Source organism: Rhea americana, unplaced genomic scaffold (genome assembly GCF_003343005.1).
Source record: "Rhea americana isolate MKP2758 unplaced genomic scaffold, rheAme1 scaffold_11, whole genome shotgun sequence".
Classification (NCBI taxonomy): domain Eukaryota; kingdom Metazoa; phylum Chordata; class Aves; order Rheiformes; family Rheidae; genus Rhea; species Rhea americana.
This window is the reverse complement of record NW_028185150.1, coordinates 5697918-5710125: the sequence shown is the minus strand read 5'-3', so window position 1 is coordinate 5710125 and position 12208 is coordinate 5697918.

Below are 12208 nucleotides of genomic sequence, written 5' to 3'. Positions count from 1 at the left end.
TCAGTATAACTTGAAATTCATAGCACTTTAACACCTGTTTCCATAGTTACAGTGTAATCCAGACATCTGAGAGGCTAGCCTGCCTTTGCCAGGCCTGTCATTTCAGGGAAATAAATTAAGAAAGCTGATGGCAGGGCCTGGATTATACAATTTCTTTAAAGTATAGCAACCAGTCCTGAAATCTAACCAGGAATGAGCATTGTTCAGACGAATGGATAAAACCCATTTCCTGTAACCTTTGTAAAAAAATTTAAATGTAGCCTTCTTTATATCCTTTTTTTCTTTCCTCCCACAAGAAATATCGTATGTTACACCTGGCAGTTATATTTGCAGTACCATATTTCTTGATTTTTGAGAGGTTATACCATATTCTTAAGTGAAGGTTTTTTAAAAAAATAAACAGACGGAAAAATGAGAGGGAGCAGGGATAGAAAAGAGATACAGTTAAGTGAATGCTAAAGGGCAAAGCTTCAGTGCCAGACAGTTATTTGCATATGCACAATATGTTTCTCTCTAGAGGCATATTTTCTCAAAGTCTGTGTGTATATTTCTATGACTCTATATTTATCTGTATCACTGGCAACATATGTATGGCTATGAATAGAGCTGGGGTGTTTGCTGAATGATTTATGATGTTGCTTACTTTTTTTTTCTTTAAATATGGGCTGGTATTGAGGAATGATCTTGTGCAGGTAGGGAAATTAGAAGGAAATACAGGCATAATTTCTCAAATACAAAACACCAGAATTTACAGTGGATGCAGCTATATACATACTGGTGCTCGGAGGGCATATACCTGGTATGCATGTGTGTTTTCTAGGCCAGTTCATTTGTAAAAATGTTTAACGAGGGGCTGAAAGCTGTGCTGGTATTTGCAGGACTGAGGAACAAGACTACGCTTTGCAAAGATGAGATACAGCTGACAGAAAGGATCAGAGGTTCTTCCAAAAATTCTTTCTCTCTCACTTGGTAATTTGTGACATTGCAAGAAAGAGGGAGGAGAAAGCTATGTAAAGGTATCGTACTTGGTAAGTGCATTAGATAACCRTTCCCTTAAAATGCTGTGGAGGGATGTGGGTAAACACTTGCCCTGATCCTAGGAGGGCTCTATTAGTGCCATGCTTAGGAAATGGCAATAACAGCTGTCAACGGTGGAGGGTGGGAAGCGTGTTCCTTGACTGTTAAACTGTTTATCTCCAAGTAATTCATAAGACCAAATCATATTTGCTTTACCTCTAACAGCAATCACCAAAATAGACCAGACTACTTTGAATGGATTTAGTTGAGCAGAGTCTTGTATCTGTTGTTTTAAAAGCAACATGTTTGCTTGGCTTTGCTCATATAAATAAATCATTGTCCTTGTATTGGCGTTAATTATAGCAATGCCATATTTGACTTTTTATAAAGTGTGCTACTGAGGACCTCTTTTGTAATGAATAGAAAAAATATAACTCTGGGCTGAAATGTGGCTTAAACAGTTGAAGGAAGTGGCCAGATAAAATCACTGTTTCTGTATCTGGGCATAGTGGTGATGTTTTTTCCTAGAGGTGGGTATTAGGAGGTGCAATACATTGGACTTTGACCCATCAAGATGAAACTACTACAATCTCCAGATYAGTGATCCATAAGGTAAAGATTCTCAATATAAGCCTTGACCCAATAAGCTGAAAGGTCTTAGTGGGAGCTGTACGCACTTTCAAATGAATAACAAATAGGTCTTTGCAGCTCCCATGCAATTAATGATTCAGTAGTTTGAAAGGTCTCTTAAGATATTGCTAAGAAGTAATAAGTAAATACAGATTTTTATACATCTTATTACTTCTGAAGTTTCAAAGTTGTGGATTTTCTTTTTACATTTCCTGCAAAGTTTCCAAACAAAGCACAGCTATAAACAGAGAATTAGTATTAGCTTTCATAGTTTTTCACARTTCAGTGAGAAAGGGAAAAGCTACTGAAATCTGTTAAATACACAATTTGGAGTATTCTTTCCCCTATGTCTTTTCAGAAAGGCTTAATTATGACTCATATTGCATTGCTAAATATATATCAGAGACTTTAGCTTGAGACTCATGACTTCAGAGGGCTTAGATCTGCAGTCCTCTGTCTCACATTTGAATCCTCAGCTAATCTTAATCCAATCTTAGTTCAAGCAGTAGCTACTGTAACTCTAGATAGCTAAGAGTTATCATTTTTTCTTAAGACACTGTGATGACCCTGTTCTTCTCAGTAGAAAGAAATCAAAGTAAGTGCAACAGTTTGGGAAGTTCCAATGCCACTTTTTAGAGAGAAATATCAGTATAGTTTAGAATGAGATAATAGTCCAGTACTTCAGATGACAWAATTTACTCTGTGGTAATATACTGCATAAGGATTCCTGACATTGCTGAAAACAAAAACTGTCGGTTTCACTTGCCTTTCACTTGCCAAATGTTATATCCATTTTTTTCCCTTTGTCCAGGAAATCTATGCCATACAATAGTGATCTTATGGAGCCGGGACAAAGGACTAGTTTTATGACAAGACAGTGAAGAAAATGTGAAACATTTCAATCCACTTTAATTAACAAAAAGAAATTTTGAAAATTTTATATTAAGAAGATTTAACAAAATAATAATTAAAATAATAGAGATAAGGAATATTCTATGCAATTCATCACTCCAGATTCTGATAGAGACTAAAAGTATACCTATWTATCCAAAAAATCAGAGAAATTCATGGTGTAAGTCCAATATAACTATTAAACGTAGCAGCTAGAAAGTCTGTAAGCCATAATCATCTGCTCCTGTGAAGATACTCTTCCCTGAATATGTCCTGCAGGCTATGAACAGAGATGGGCTGCTGGGCTAGGTGGAGCTTTGATCTAAGCCTACACAGTAGTCCTTGTGACTCTTGTTCCGGTAACCTTTAACAGCATCCCGCTCTGTTCGGGATCTGTACCGTGGTGCAGCAAAAGTAGTCTGGGTACATGAATGCACGCACATGCACGTGTGGAAAAGTGTGAGGAAACAGGAAAGCTTTTTGATTTCATCAGGAATGAGGAGGACAGATATTGATTGAGAATTCAGACTCTAATGTATTATTAGAATTCAGACTCTAATTTATTGTTAGTCTTTAAAATTTGTTAGGCTTGACAGTTCATTATAAATACTTATTGTAATCTTGGGTCAACAGTAAAGGCATAGGGATTTTAATATCTCTCACAAAGAAACTATTTTTTTATACTTGGAATATATCTTTGTATTGCATTATGGTKGGCTGGACACACACTAACTTTCATGTTAACAATCTGGACAATTCATAATAAGGAATGCAATAGCATTTTATGCCGAGAATAAATCCGAAAAGAGGGGGAAAAGGTAAAAACAAATAGAATTGATTGATAGGATATTGGGTGTTACCACTCAAGCCCTAACTTTCAAAAGAATAATTATGGAAATTAAATATATATAAATAAACTTAAAGGTGGAAAAGTGCTTTGAATTTCCTTAGCAAAGACAATATTGAGAATAAGAAATTGTACAGAATTAAACTAACGTCACCGTATTTGCAAGATTCTGATCACGTAGTCTTCCTCAAATGTCATAGGTGTGAGTGTGAAAGTACCATACCTTTTTGCTGGAATACTTGTTAATTTAATCACATCTTGGCCTGATCACATGAAATCTGATCTTGAAAAGCAACAGAAATAAAAAATTAAGAAGTAAAAAGTGAACAACTCAAGCATTTCATTAGAATAGTTGGTTCCTATATCCTGAGAGATGCTAATGAGTTGATAGAGATCCTTTTCAAGGAAAAGACAAAAATAGAACTCCCTAGTTAATGTTGTTAGTATGCACAATCTATGTTTAAATGCTTATTTTTATTTTGCTTATAAAACTGAACAGRCAAAAGTTTAGGAATTTTTGTAAGAAAATGTACAAATTACATTTTCACACTAAATACAATACAGGCAATCTTTTAAGATACACACTTTATAAAAAGAAAATCTCTTTATTATTTCTTTCAGTCTGTAAATACCTAACAAGATTCATCTTAATTCTTAGGTCTCTAGGAGATTTCCTAATATCAGAAGCATCACCTCCCAACCCTTTCATATGCTTCCAAATTGGAAGCTTTTTGGGAAACTCTGAACTTACAGAAAGGTGTTTGCTTCGGAGTGGAAAGTAGCTGGARTCTGTTAAAAACCTGTCAGACTTTTCCCCTGCTTTACACATAAATTCTCAAATCGAACTAAAAAGGATGCTGTCTTGCCACCTCTGCTCTGAAGAGYATCCTGAAGATATCCTCTGCTTTACAGCTCCAGCATTAACTCTCGGACATAGTAAAATGCATATGTACAACAAGTATCGTAATTCTTTAATCCTCGAGTCATATTTGGCTTCCTATCTGGATAGGCTTTTCTTAGAGATCATCTGAGGATGCAGCAGCTGTTACCACCATTAATAAAGTTGGTGTGTTTTGATTCCTTCTAATGGCTCCAGATAATCCAGATGCAGATTATCTCCCTCCCAGTGTCATTTCAGACTGAGTGGCAGCAGGTTGCATGTCACTACTTCTTCTCGGACTTGTCTGTTTTTAAGCACTTTTCTGTCAGTTCTCAAAATGGACAAAGCAATATTAAAAGAGAGGAAATATGARCCAAAACACAGTTTGTCCAAAGCTATGGCCAAAAGTGCTTGGCAGCACCTGCCTCAGGATTGCCATCAGCCAGGGTATTGGAGGACTTTGCTCAGCAGAAGTGACGATTGTTTCAATGAAGACCCTGCAGGCACTGCTTTGCAGCACGACCTTCTTCCCCTCCCCAGCATGGCAGAGCCTTCCCCTGGACCGGGAGCAGATGGTAATGGGAAAAGCCAAGGCTTCGGCTACCTACAGCTGTGCCCAACAATACTTTAATACCTCTGATCACATTCAGGCCCTTTGCCCTWCCCTAGTCTCAGAACTCACCGAAATGCTGAGAAATTCTGCTGTTCCCTTTGATCTTCCCTTTTAATTATCTTCCTTTTAAAATTTTCTCTTGTCTTCTTGACTATATGAATAAGAAGAAGAAAGAAGAGAGGGAATAATTTCCAAGAACATGAGATTTTATGAGGTTCTTTCCCCTCCTCCTACCTCAGGTTCAGTCTGCTTAAATGAATGGCATGGCAGCGAAGACTGGAGCCGGGTCTTGCTCTGAAATCCTATCACCCAGAGTCAAAATGTGCCAGAGGCGACATTTGCTGACAGGATTTAAAATCAAAGACCCTTCTCCCTAACAGAGCTGGCCAGAGGCCAGGGCTGAAGCTGGGCCAGCTCTGCAAAGGCAGCAGTGGCTCTTGCCACCCTGAGCTGCAGTGTGTTGGAGGCAGCAGCTGCAGATGGGACTCAGGGTTGCTACTCCCCTTCCCAAACACAAATAGCYATGTGGCTGGAGCTTTGGGAAGAAAACCACAAGGCTTGGAAGTACTGGGACGGTCAAATATGASGTAAGACTCTCCAAGTATTTCTAAACATTTGCAAATCCTTCACTCCCTTCTCGCGTCAAAGGTCTGCTGAAATGAGAAACAACCAAGTGGACCCACTAGTAGTTCTGCCCTCTGTCTGAAAGCMCAGTGTTTCCCACAGATAGCTAAAGCTTGAAGCAAGCCTAACTAAATCAGAAAATTGTGTTTTGTCATAAAGCTATGCTAAGTTCGCTAGTCAGACCACCAGAAGGACTTCTTGCAGTACTGTGAGAGTAGATTTAAGGTCTACAGGTATAAATCTAATTTCACGCATCTTTTGCTAGGATGAGAAGTTGCCTGAAGCTGATATGAGTGACCAAAAAATTWAACTGCTCTTTCTACTGGTTAAGGCAGGTAAATGTGATCATTCAACAGTGCTATCCCTGAGGTTTCCTTAAATTAGCTATAGTTTCACTTGAATATTAATTTGGGAACAGGACCAAGAGGAACATAAGTATCTGAGTGAACTTGTGGCTTCAGGATTCATAACCCTGCTTCAATTTTGTGGAGTGTGCCAATGTGTGTGCCTTCTATGCATTTATTAAAAACTAAGCAGACAACTAAACAAATACAGATCTAAACTAAGTACAGAATGAAAAGCCATAATTAAAAATTGAATCAATAAATCAAAACATTCAAAGAGTTTAGAAAAGCAAATTGAAATTAACAGCCATGATGTGATGTTAGGACTACTTTGCATAATTTTATATTAAGTCTAATTACRGGAGAGTTAGAGTCTTAAACTGAAAGGAAAACTAAAAACTTAATATTTAGTCAGTACAATATGTTGACCCAGTAAGGTAAACCACATATTTCTGCATGCCATTCTGCATATTATATCTTACTTGAACAATTTACTCAGTGAAAATCCCTTGATTTATGTCAAGGAAGCCACCCAAGCACTTACGGCAACTCTGGTTTGCCACTTTCCATCACTGATGCTACTTTCTTTGGGGTTTTATTCTTCATTGTGCAAAACACCAAAGTCCAGAACACCAAAAACACCAAAACACCAAAAACATCTTTAGCCACAGCAACTTAGTAACTCATTTAATGGAAATTTGGAATRCAGAAAACTTTTGCTAGGAAACCATTAAAGAATTCCTTCTCACAGAGGTGAGCACATATCAATTCTCATGCATTGACACAGCAATGAAAGAATGAGAGAGATGGAGGTTCAACAGAAATCAACAGGAGGGTGTAACCTTTCACAAAAAGGTTACTTATTATCTGAAATCAGTGGAAGTTCTGTCCAGATCTGAAACCGAAGTGTTGCCATTTGTCAAAACAATCTTATTTACTCATTTCTTCCTCYGTATGGTCTGTTCAGAGAAGTAAGGATCATGCAGCTTTGCTTGTCATGGCAAAAGAGAATTGCTTTTCTTCTGGATCTTTTTTTGCTCCTTGAAACTTACTGCCTCATCTGTCTACTTCAGGCAGGCTTTTAACTGATTCAAAATCAGTTAGAAGAATCCAGATTTTCTGAACCCATTCTTCTGATGATACACATTTTCTAAGCACTGTGGTTGCATTGTTGAAAATCTATTTCTTCAGGCCTGCTTAGGCTGGCCACAGATCAGATGTTAATTGAGACATCTATTTTCTTTCAGACAATTGTTCCTATGTTATCAGCATTTCTGACACTAATAATTTTATTACTTCTTGAGGATAAAAACCAYTGGGATAAGCTACATTTTCTCAGAATATTTTCTATTTATTATTAAAAATCATTTTTCCAGTCTTATCTCAAAGCTAGGACTGTGATCTCCATGTAGTCTTTACTGTAGATTTTCATACAGTCTAGTTAATTACGTGAAAACAATTAGACCCTACAGATCGTCTTATAAGATAAATTCTGGTTTAGTCACATGAGGTTTGCTGTTGTCAGTCTTCATAGCGAAATCAGTAAAATCATGAAGGTAACACCGTCATTACATCAGCTGCACTTTGAACTGGTGTAAATTAGAATGGCTGAGTCTGTACTTAGTCAATGTACAAAACATTTTTACTGCTTCTAGAATTAACTGCTCCATTGAAATTGACCCTTATGCTTAAGATAAATGCTAATTTTCTTCTGGAATAGGCTGGTATATCTCAGGAATGATTTTCTGAAGTCAAAGAGAAACATACATAAAGCAGTGTGTTGATGAAAGGCTTATTCACTGGATACAACTGCAGCATTTATTCACCAATTCTAAACCTATTAAATATACATATGTAAGTAAATTTATGTACTTCATGCGAACTCTAGAGTGTAGTTTCATCTGCTTGCCCGACCAGATGAACATTTCACAGAATCACAGAATTACAGAATCAGTGAGGTTGGAAGGGACCTCTGGAGATCATCTAGTCCAACCTCTCTGCTCTGCAGGGTCACCTACAGCATGGTAGACAGGGTTGCATCCAGGCGGGCCTTGAAGAGCTCCAGAGAAGGAGACTCCACAACCTCTCTGGGCAACCTGGTCCAGTGCTCYGTCACTCTCACAGGGAAGACATTCCCCCTTCAYGGTCAGGTGGAACTGCCTGTGCTTCAAYTTCTGCTCATTGCCTCTTGTCCTGTCACATAGGACAACTGAAAAGAGTTTGTCCTGTCCCCTTGACACCCTCCCTTCAGGTACYTGTACACAYTGATMAGATCCCCCCTCAGTCTTCTCTTCCCCRGGCTGAAGAGGCCCAGCTCTCRCAGCTGTTCCTCATAGGGCAGGTGCTCCAGCCCTCKGATCATCTTTGYAGCCCTACGYTGGACTCCCTCCAGTAGCTCCATGTCTCTCTTGTACTGGGGAGCCCACAACTGGACACAGGACTCGAGATGAGGCCTCCCCAGGGCTGCGTAGAGGGGCAGGATCACCTCCCTCGATCTGCTGGCAACACTCTTCCCAATGCACCCCAGGAGACCATTGGCCTTCCTGGCCACAAGGGCACATTGCTGCCTCATGGTCAACTTGYCATCYACCAGCACTGCCAGGTCTTTCTCTGCAGAGCTGCTTTCCAGCAGGTCGCCCCCCAGTCTGTACTGGTGTGTGGAGTTATTCCTCCTAGGTGGATGATGCACTGCCCTAAATGAATGGTTGTTGTAGACAGTTCCAAGTTCAAGGGATTCGGTGGCAGTGAGGTGGCAGTGAGGTTTAACTAACCTGCTTAGGGATTCCTGGYGATCTAGGGAGCCTGGTGGCAGGTACATGGATTTTTATTGAATCTCTGTAATAAGGAGGCTTTTACAGTCTTGCCTACTCTAGGGTGGGCTGTAGGTCCAGCCACATTGCCTGAACACCACGAGCGAGGTTTTGACTGGATTAATAGAAATTCCTGAAGGTTTGTTGAGAAAGAATCTTAGGGTAAATTTTTTAAACAGAAATGTCCATGCCTTCTTATTTTTAAAAGGCTTCTCAAGACAATGATTGCAAGAAGGGGATTTACAAACACTGTTGAAATTAATTGGCTTATCCAATGTGATAGTGTGTAGCCTGATAAACAAATCTCTGAGCAGTGGGAAAATCCCACTTAGTAATGAAGACCTCATACATTGTTTATTATGTAATTTCTATYATTTGTATTTATGATATAATCTTATTTATCTCCTTGAAAAATGATAAAATATTAAACGTGGAAGAAGGTCCCTAAGCCTGTCACAGCTTCCAGCTGATRGAAGGCTTAATTAAAGTTACTTGCTGGGATTTTCACTCTGCTGGTTRCCAGCATTCATCAATGGCCTTTGAGAGGCTCTCATAGTTTAAAGTAAGAGATGAAACATTTTCATTGAACAAGCATTTAAAAAGCYCTGTTTTGCTCTCATCTATAGAATCTCAGTCTAGATCTCTATAGTTAGCAAAAGTTCATTCATATTCATATACATACAACAACCACGCTGGCCCAGTGTTTCCTTAGAGCTGATTGCTCCTCATTCATGACAGTCTTGAGTGACCACTTCATGGCAGTCCTAACCAGCTACTTCTAAACGGCTTTTCAAATCAGAGCACTTGACAGTAAATTAGGAAGTTGGCTGTGAGCTGTTGGCAGAAAGAATAAGATTGGCCAAGAGTGGGGAGCAAGTTATCATACTTGCATGATTTTTTCTGTAATTTGAACCAGCTCAGTTTTATTGCTCTCTCTTAAAAACAAGGTTGGCTTTTCTTATGCACAGGGTCACTTGTAGCTGCTTCTACACAGCAGCTCTGTGTAGTTATGGCTCTTCTACCTTTCCTCTTATTAAAAGAGCTCCTACATTTCCTCAGATCACCTTCTCCTAAGAAAGAAAAGATCATAGGGAATTTTACCCTTTTGAATCTAATCTCTGTTTTGTCACTTGCATTACCTGCCACCCAGGGTCACAGCAATAGTTGCACAAAARATATATATCTAACTTTAGGCTGAACAGCAAACAGGTAGCAAGCGCCAGGAATTTCTCCTCTCAGGTGCAGCAAGTGACAATAGTGATCACCTATTTCCTGCTGGTAGAATAGGAGAGCTTCATGGATTCTGGAAAGTTAGAAATCAAACTGGCCTTTGTATTTGATTTTTCAGATATGCTTTTCTTTTTATCTGAAGCCTAAGTGGGATCAAAGGAGTGTGCCTTTGAATGTATTGGATTGAGCTAACTACCGTGCATAGATGCTTAGTACATGCTATTTATCAAGTGTATTCACTTGCTTTAAACAAAGAAGGCATGTTCTCTATGTACATAAATTTGGCTTAAAGAACCTTTTAGATTTCTTTCAGCTGAAAAAAAWTTCTTGTAGTTGTGGCACATGTTTAAAAAAATAGCAGTCCTAAAATCATCCCTAACTCATCTGTCTTTGTGAAGGATATAATACACATGCAGTGTCCAGTGTGACATGTAAATGCTTAAGTAAGCCTGCAAAGTTTCTAACAATTCGACCTTCTTCACAACTATTTTATGGTGTAGTTGCACTAGAAAACCATTTCTCACACAACTTATAAATGGGATAGCACCATAGTTTGGCAGAAAGTTTTGGAGTCAGGGCATTTTCTATTTAGATTTTACTCAGTTATGGGTCTAGCATAGTGTATTAAACTCTTCTGTCTCTCTAAAGTCCCACCAGAAGTTGAGCTTTTTTGGCAGGTGCAGTAAAACACTTTTCATCTGCCAAAAGAAACATCATACTGTGAAGAAATGTCTGTAGTGATCATCCTGGACACAGAGAAGTTTCAATATGCTGCTTGAGTGTTTTCCCTTCTTTTAATGGCTTAATTTCTCCTGTTGAAGTTGTCCAGGGCTCAACAGTGGCTGATGGAAAGTTGCTATCTAATGCTTACTTCTATCCTGTACCCTCTGTAAGTAATTACAGAGTAGAAGTAAGAGAAAGAGGATTTCCCCACTTGCAAAAAGTATGCAGAAAGACACTGAAATCCTGCTGAAAGTGTCTAGAAAGAATAGAATATTTTCCCATGCTCTTTTGAAGGCAAGACCAATTTTCACAAAAAAATCTCTCAAACTCCTGAGAGCATAGATTTGCCTATGATTTCCTCCTTTGATGTTCTTGTTTGCCCATAGGTTTTTAAATGAACTTAGGACCTATTCCTCTCACAAGTTCACAAAGGCTGAGCGGACAGATGCCTTTCCAGCTTTTGTGCTAGTTATATGACATTACAAAGTAAGATTCCCCAACAGTCTTAAAATTAAATCATGTTTTGGATTATTYTTTTCTTTTGTCCAAGATCAAAGTAGAATCAGTTAAGGATCTATTTTATCTTCCTCTTGGTGGCACATTCTGTTCAGTTCTGATTTAAAGTGAAAAGGGGACCACAGACTTAAAGGCACATAAATTAAAGCCACACATGCAAAAATGATGTATGTACTTTTTGYATCTGCTGCTGCTGCTATAGAATTGAGAGATAAAACAACAAAAAAAAGAGGCATAATGCATAGCAATATAGTATTTTGTATTGCAAACTAATTTTTAGTACCCTTGTATGACCTTGTGTATTGCCTTCAGCATAGCAGTGGAATGGGCTTTCAGGGTTAGCCTTAAAAAGACATGCCTTCTCCATATAAATCAAGCTCATTCATATGTTGATCAATAAAACAAGACCTAGAGCAACCCTTGAAGGACTCTTGTTACAATAAATTGCTTCTCTCACATAATATAATCAGCACAAACTGTTCAAGGTCCTTTTCTGCAATCATCATGGAACCATCTAGATGCATGTGCACAATACCAGGAAATGAAATCATAAATATAAAGAAGAAGTCCTTTTGCTCTTTCTCAGACAATCTGGAAGTAATTCAGCCAAACAAATGGATTTATAAGTGTTTACTTTTTGCTCTCCCATACTGCAGTACAGATTATTATTTCCATGGACTCATATAAGACAGAAGTCAGAGAAAAGAGTGCCAAAATCTTTGTTATTTTAGGTTTAAAAAAAACAGTCAGACATGGACCAATGTAGAATTTTTTTAGTAGCTGAAACTTTTGTTGTACTAGGTTTTGAGCAGCATAATCTTGAGAATCAAAGGCTCTCATGGCAGATCAACAGAAACCTCTCACCCTTCAGAAGACTCACAAGATTCCTAGTGTTAGAAATAAAAATTCTGAGGAGACAAAAAGAATACAGTCCAAAGGATTGAAAAGTTTCTTTTTCCTTTTTAAARGTAGAATAGCAGTAATATGAATGCATACTTCTACATACCCTAAACATACACACATTTTGCATCCAAATGTTTAAAAGCTTGAGAGAACAGGTAGGGAAAAGGAGAGAAGGGCCCA